Genomic DNA, 7,824 nt, shown 5'->3' with positions numbered 1-7,824 from the left:
TTTATAACCTAAGTACTAGCACTGGTACTAATACCTGCATAGTGGGAACACGTTCAGGTTTGGTACGTACTAGTAGGTGTGAGCAGGCTTTCAAATGTGATGGGAACAAGGTAAATATTAATTGATGGTTTTGGTTTCGAGGCCCGAAATGTCTCCCGATGAGTTTAGCGGAACATAAATTTCAAGTGCTACACTGCTCAAATGCGTAAATATTATGTTACTGTCAAAAATTGGCACAAAATACGAAGGAGACCAATGGAAGTACTACTAGCAACCCACGATTTAACTACTCGCATGCGCGCAGTGGAGTAATAATGTCTTTCTTCCGCCCTCACATCCACTCAATTTGCTTGCGCTGTATTAATTGACCATCAATAAAGTGAATGACTTTACACGCGTCAAATTATCACATGGGGTGGATCTTGGTACAAAATTACGTCTGCCTGTGTACCACGTTTGTGTGCGAGGGAATGAGTGCGTGTGTGGCGTGCGTGCACATCTTCGCTTCGTGCATGTACCGCCAGTATGGCTTAGGGAGGACGAGTACATTCTTCTGGAACCAGCAGCATGTCATTGTGATCAATCCACGCAAGGAGGTCGCGACAACGCCTCCACATGGCTTCATGAACTGTAAGAGAGACACTGTGTAGCGTGCCATTGGTATTCTAATTTACGTGTTTTGCACATAGTCGAAGTACTAGTAAGGTACACGTGCATTGCACGCATCAGATTTTGCAACCAAATTATGAATAAATACCACACTATAGCATGTAAGCTCTGAGTCATATATGCCTGATGTAGCCCTTCGTTTAATTCTTATAGTTCATCTCATTCAAAATCAATTAGTTTTTATAAAAAGCTAAGAACGCGGGAATAGGGAAAACATGGGATTATAGTGGAATGTCGTCTTGAATCCTATGGGATTGTACGAGTGTTTGATTGTGCATAGAAAAAACGCAGAATTCTTTCAAAGAGGTTTGAGTGGATGGGATGTTTCCTATGAAATCTAGTGCAAATGAAGCATATGGAAAAAATCCTATGGTTTACGATCCTACGAATCAAACAACCAAGATAGGAAAAATTCCTAATGATTAGAATCCTCCAAAATTCCTTTGAGAATCCTTTGAATCAAAGAAGCCCTTAATCTATTTTATGATTCATGGAATTGTGCATTGTAAAGCATAAAGTAAAAACAAATAATGGCAATTCAACTAGAAAAAAAGTTTGGGCAGTTATGATACGGAAGATTCTAGAACAAAAGAGAACCACTGTTGTTTTGAGGTTTGTGCATTATGCTTAAGTTCAACCATGGAGTCTGCTAGATTGTACATGTGGCAAAATCCGGTGGGGGGATAGAATATGGTGCGAGGGGCCGAGTGGAGGGAGACTATGAAGGAATGCACAAGTACGAGATCGATATTTAGAGAGAAGGGGCGAACACGTGCGCTGTTGCGCGCAGTGGCGGAGCCATGAAAAATAAATGAGCTAGGGGGCCAACCATTGCTAATCCTTTACGAGGAGGGTCAATTCATGAACTTAAACCATTTTTAGCAGCAATTGTCTAATGATCACATTCATATTAGCCTCGATATATAGTGATGTTAGGGGGGAGGGGGCAGGGCCCTTACTGCCCCCTGTCTTCGCCATTGTGCACGCGTCTGAGAGATGAAGCGGAAGGCATGGATGATGAGAGGGGGACGTTGGATATATAATTAATGTGGGTGTATTAGTTATATATGTTAATCCTATATAGAGAGGTATAGATTGATCGATGTGGACGTGGGAAAGAGGGTGAGACCTCACTGGATATATCGATTGATCGGTTTGTGTGGAAAACTATGAAAGACCTAGCTATATACACACATACATAGAGGAATATCGATCGTTGTGCATGCACGCGTGAGAGATAAAGAATGCCCGATATGATGGAGAGGGGGATGTGTGTGGGTGTGTGCCTTCATGGGAGACCGACCTGAAGACAAAGATTGCATGCGTGCGATGGATAATGCCGACTGGTAGTGTGTGCGCATGCATGCACGAGAGAAAGTTAGTGGTACAATTATAAAGAGAAGACTATTGTGTGGGTGTAAAAGAATAGGTGAGGTCATAATCAATGTAAAGTTGAATTCAAATATTTGAATAAGAGATCATGATGTTTGAAACCCATGCATGCATGAATATAACGGAGATCTGAGCGGTGTGGTTTGGAAACGAGCATGTTGTAATGTATACACATTGAACAAGGTCAGACTGATTTGAAGTTGAGATATCGATGGAAGACATCATTTGGCCACATCGCATCCATGCATGGACACACTATTCTAATTGGAGATGATGGGCGGCTTTCGCATCACATATCTATATCTATACCCCTATATATATTATTTTTTATATTTTTTATATTGTGTGCGGGTAACTTTAACTTTGAAAGATTGTACCCCTACCCAGTTGGACAGGGAACCAGCTACACCCCTTCTAACCCCAACCCCAGCAGATAGACACCCAGTTCCCGTTGACATAGCACCGTCTCCACCACAGAGCACCCAAACACGAGCAGTTAGTAAGGCAACTGCAGTGCCCAAATCACGAGGACCACCACTCCGAACCCGAAGTCAACGCTTAAAGCAAAAGAAGAATTATTCTCAGGTCAGGTTCCGTAGCTATGGTTCATACTACTTTGCTCTTGCATCACTGTATTTACTGATACCAACTAATTTGAAATTTGAAGGATGCAATTGAAACTCCAATGGCGCAACAGGTATGTTTTAAACCTGTTTCTTCAACGTGTTTGGTTGTTTGCTGTTGTTACTTGCTCTATGTTGATTTCAATTTCAATTGAATAAACAGTTATGTTCTCATGCCATGCACATTACAAGTGTTGTTATTGCTGTGTAGTTTCCCACACTTATATTCTGTCTATGCTGCTTTGTCTTAAATAGATATGATTCAAACTGTATCTATCTTGATTTGGCAACATAAACTAGAATGATATAGACCATACAGTGACCATACTACATAGCTATATGTTTGTTTCTTGCTGTTATCTTGTCCACCTTACTACTGAATTGGTTTACCAAAGTGAGTTTCATATACTACATTGTAAACCTGAGATGTGTTTGTTTGTTTCTCTTTTAGAACGCGGATAAAATATTGGAGAAGAGTACCCTGTTATGCAATGGTAAAGGAAGTAATGCAGATAAGGTTCAAGATAGTGAGACATCCCTGTTGGTCTCCAAGAAAGCTAATAAAAACTATATTGAAGACACTGAGACAACCCCCAAGTCATGTCTTGATGTAGTGTTCGAGTTACTGGCTACCACTGCTGGCACTAGCTCTTCGAACTCGTTGCCTGAATCTGTTCGGCTTCTTGAGTCTCAACTTCAAGTTGAAAGACATCGATCAGATGTTATGCGACAGGAAGCCGAAGGACTGAGGAAGTCCCTGCAGAATTCAGATGCATACTTTCTGGTGCAACAGCAAGCACTGGAGGACTTAAGCGCCAAACAAGAGAAAGTTAATAAGCTTGCTAAGCATCTTGCCAGCATTATGGGTACCCAGGATATTGTTTCTTGATCTCTTCTGAAGTGGTTTCAGTTCTGGACTTGTTTTGCTGCGGCGTTTATATGTTGTTGTGTTCCCTATATTTGCACTGGTGGCGAACATTGATGCCCAGTGGATGTAATATGTGTAATAGCCGTGATAGCCTAGTGTAAGTTGCTTGCTTATTTATTTACTTGTTGTCTTGTTTATTTGTTTGCAGGTAGTCAGTGCAGTTCTTTTTCTGCGGTTTGCTAGTGGCTGCAATAACCTATTTTTTAAAACTAGGCCACAATAACCATGGGCTAATATTTACTATAGTGACACTTGGCCTCCTATGGGCCGTAGAAATAGTGGGCCTTCTACGGGCCGTATAAACAGTGGGCCTTTGTCACATCCTAGCTAGTCGTGCATTAGAGTGTTGCATCATGTCTACCTTTCATCAGAAACTTGAATTGGGGAAGATAGAACCCCCAGCACCCCCTCTGGAATCAACTAAGCTTTACTAAAAATATTTTCAATGAACCTGAAATGCCCTTCTAAAAAGTTCACTCTCTTGGTCTTGGGTTAGAACCTCTGGCAAAATTGGTGCACAATTTTCTAGGTTAACAAAAGGTCATTGAATTAAATCATATGTAATTTGCATTTGGGCATTTGAATGCTAGTAAATATTTTAAATGCTCAAATAATTCAGAAGATAAGTGTGGGCTGTTGGAAATATTCTAAACAAAGCCTCTGATTATTTTCAGGATTTTTAGAAGTGCCTAGCTATTTTTAATAAAGCCACAAACCTACAGAAATTAAAAGAAAGGGAGAGAACTTACCTGGCCGCAGCCCACCTGGCGGCCCAGCGCTGTGCTGGCCCATGCCAGTCAGCTGCTTCGTCCCCGCCAGGCAGGCAGAGAGCTGACGCCGGTGAGCGCGAGCTCGCCACGGCGCCAGCAGCTTGCCGCTTCGCGCGCCTGGACCCTAGGCAGGCTCCACGTCGCCGCCCCGACCCCGTGGACACCTCACTCGCCCCCCTGCCTCTCTCCCTCGCTCTCCCGTACCATGGCCGATGCATCTGCCGCCGCCGTAGTCGCGCCCTCCGTCGTCCCCGCGCCGAGCCACCGTGTCTAGAAGCTCCGCCGCCCTCCCCTCCTTCGAGCAAGCCGAGCCCCGAGTGCTCGCTTGCCCCGCAGCCTCTGCAACAACCTCGCCCGACTCCGCCATCGCCGGAGATCCCCTTCGTCGTCGCCACTGCATCAGCTCGTCCCCGACTGCGCCGTCCATTCCTACGTGACCACCGTGAGCTCAGCTACCTCCCCATCCTCTCTGTTTGCATTCTCGTGCACCGTAGCAACTGCACGAGGCTTCACCGCATGCGCCACCGCCGAGCTCGTCACCGACGTGTCTCCGGCCAACCACCGGCCACACCACTGTGTCCAACACACTCACTGCATCCCCAGGAGCCCAACGCACCTCACCACGCGCCTCGCCATGCCCTGTAGCCTCGGGCTCCTCTTCACCCGACTCCGGCGACCGCCAAGGTCGTCGCCGGCGATGTTTCCGGTCACCCCGAGCTCAAGCACCACCACCAAATGCTGCGGCTTGCTCCCAGCTATGCATAGATGCCCTCCGCCGCTCATTTGGTCGCCGGAACGCAGTAATGCACTTCCACCGCCGCGTCTGGCCTCGCCGGTGGCTAAACGCCGACGGGTTTGACCCGTTGACCTTGACTGGGTGGGCCCAGGTGGACTCCCCTGAGTCTATGACAAGTAGGCCCCCCCTGCTAATTAACCCAGATTAGTTTTAACTAAACTTAGTTAGTTTAAATAACTGCTGACATGCGGGATCCACTGGTCAGGTTGACCTGGACGTCCCCGTTGACCACTGACGTCACCCTGACGCACTGCTGACGCAATAACTAATTTCTGGATTTATTTTTATATAGAGAATTCCAGAAATTGTTGCAAACTTTAAAAAATCATAGAAATTAATCTATAACTCCAAATGAAAAGATTTATATATGAATTTTGATCAGAAAAATTCAATCTATCCATTGGTAATGGTTTCATGCATGACAAAACAAGTAAACCTTGCTGTCTAAGCAAAATAAGATGATGCACTAATATGGCTATGTTAAATGAACTAACATTTGAATCTTTGATTCAAATGGGTTCATTCCTTTCTGTTTTAGCTTGCATTAGGCCAAGACACATTCATTTTGCCATGTCATAGCATGCATCATATTGTTGCATATTTGTCATGTGTTGATTATGTTCGGTGTGTTTTTCGTGGTAGGTTCTGCCTCTGAGGATAACCCCGAATATCCGTCTGAAGGGCAGTACCCTACTACCACTACATCAGGCAAGAAGCCCCATTGATCATATCTATACAATCCCATGTTCTCGCCTCTGCTCTCATTTACTACATTAAGACAACAACGTTTCAAACTGTTGTGTGCTATGGTAGTTGAACCCTTATCCTCTGCATGACCTGTCATTGCCACAGTAACTACATGAAACCCACTAGCATGTGTAGGAGTTGATTGAGCCATGTATGTGTTTCCTACCTTGCTATGCCTGCTATGCTTAAATTTGTGTCAGGTCTGGTTCATCTAGGTGATGGGCTAGAGTGAAATGATTATGTCGGTAAGGTGAGGGATGTGTTGAACATGTTTTGGTAAAGGTATCGATGAGAGGCCATGTAGGAGTACATGGTGGGTTGTTTCATTGAGGTCGTCCATAAGAACTGAGATATGTATGCGTGATTTAAGATTCAGCTACTACCACACATTAGGCCCTGAAATATGACCCCGCTCGACTTACTGACCCCTCTCATCCTTTGTCCAGGAGTTGCAACTAGTTTCTGGTGTTTGTAGGTTATGTGTTGGCGGCCGTGCATAGCGCTGACCCTAGGGGTGGGCTATGATGCGGTAGATACACTGTGGCCGGGTATGCCGGGCTCCTGTTTGGCGTCTCGGGACCCTGTACACATAGTTTGGGGCCGTTGAGGACACCCCGGCCGGTTTTCCTTGCGGATGGAACCTGAATAGGCGATAAACCTAGACTAGAGACTTGTGTGGTTAGTCAGGTCGTGGTCTACACCCACGTCGGCTTTCGCTTGAAGTCTGCCGAGCACATGTCGTGTGCAGACGGTAAGTGGTGGAAACATGTGTGACGAAGTACACCCCTGTAGGGTATAAAACTATTCGAATAGCCGCGTCCGCGGTAAAGGACTGCTTGGTTGCCTATACAGTTCATAGACAAGTTAATGGTTACCAGTAAAAGACTCAAGATAAGTGTGAGTATCGAGGATGGCCCGCTCGTAGGATGACGAGGGAGGATCCCCGGTGGAGTATTGTGTTGGTGATTAGTGGACTCGTGTGCGAAAACTATTTTACTAGTGGTGTCCCGTAGGATAGCTTAGCCAAGAGTCAAAGCTGGCTTGCTGCAATAACTCCACCACCTTCTTAAGAATGAGCATGTATAGTGGGTTCTGATGTAAGACTTGCTGAGTACCTTTGTACTCATGTTTCCTTAATTACTGTTTTCAGACGACAGCACCGCCCCCTCCGATGGGTTTTATGTAGATCTCGATGTCGATGAGTGACTTGCCACCCAGGGGTGATTGTAACACCCCGGATGTAACTTTCCCTATTTGTACTCCACTCTTGCCATTTCCGGCGTTAAGTTATTTTATTTTCTCGGGTTTGGGTTTTTGTCTCCGTGTGTTGTTGTCATTGTCATGCATTTCTTATCATGTCATCATGTGCATTGCATTTCCATACGTGTCCGTCTCATGCATTCGAGCATTTTCCCCGTTGTCCGTTTTGCATTCCGGTGCTTCATTCTCCTCCAGTGGTCATTTCTAGTTTTCTTTCGTGTGTGGGGATTAAACATTTCTGGATTGGACCGAGACTTGCCAAGCGGCATTGGTTTACTACCGGTAGACCGCCTGTCAAGTTTCATATTATTTGGACTTCGTTTGATACTCCAACGGTTAACCGAGGGACCGAAAAGGCCTCGTGTGTGTTGCAGCCCAACACCCCTCCAATTTGGCCCAAAACCCACCTAACTCTGCTCCATCATCTAGAGCGTTCGATCACGATCGCGTGGCCGAAAACCACACCTCATTTGGACTCTCCTAGCTCCCTCTATGTCTATATATAGACCCCCCCTTCCTTCAAATTTGCGGTTCCACTCTCCCCCCTAACCCTAGATCCATCCACCGCCGCCGCCGGACGTGTCCGGAGCGGGCCGGACAACGTCCGCCGCCGCCCGCGCCCTCTCAGCACGCGCCACG

This window comes from Triticum dicoccoides, chromosome 2A (genome assembly GCF_002162155.2).
Source record: "Triticum dicoccoides isolate Atlit2015 ecotype Zavitan chromosome 2A, WEW_v2.0, whole genome shotgun sequence".
Lineage (NCBI taxonomy): Eukaryota > Viridiplantae > Streptophyta > Magnoliopsida > Poales > Poaceae > Triticum > Triticum dicoccoides.
This window is presented reverse-complemented; position numbering follows the sequence as displayed.